We start from the raw sequence: 335 nt of genomic DNA, 5'->3' as shown, positions 1-335 counted from the left end.
GGGTGTGTGCAGTTGTGGGAGCCATCCCCCATTCCCTGTGCCACCCCAAACAAGCCACTCCTGGCTCTGTCCTGTGCCCTGCCTTGCCTGGCTGGGCAGCACCTTTCCCTGCCCCACTCCCTCCATCACTGCAGGGGGCCTCAGTCTGCCCCCTCTGCACCCCACTCATTCCCTCCCCCTACACCAGACTTACCAGCCCAATGCTGGTCTCCGAGCTGCCCGGCTGCATATCAGTATCGGGCAATATGGCATCTTATAAATCAAGCATCAGTTTTGGCCCCAAAACTTTCTATCGGTTCACCCCTAATAAACCAGTTTGACCCAAATCAGTTAAG

This window comes from Gavialis gangeticus, unplaced genomic scaffold (genome assembly GCF_001723915.1).
Source record: "Gavialis gangeticus isolate Ggan-Ray unplaced genomic scaffold, GavGan_comp1, whole genome shotgun sequence".
NCBI classification, from domain to species: domain Eukaryota; kingdom Metazoa; phylum Chordata; order Crocodylia; family Gavialidae; genus Gavialis; species Gavialis gangeticus.
The sequence above is the reverse complement of the archived record's forward strand: the minus strand, read 5'-3'. Positions refer to the sequence as shown.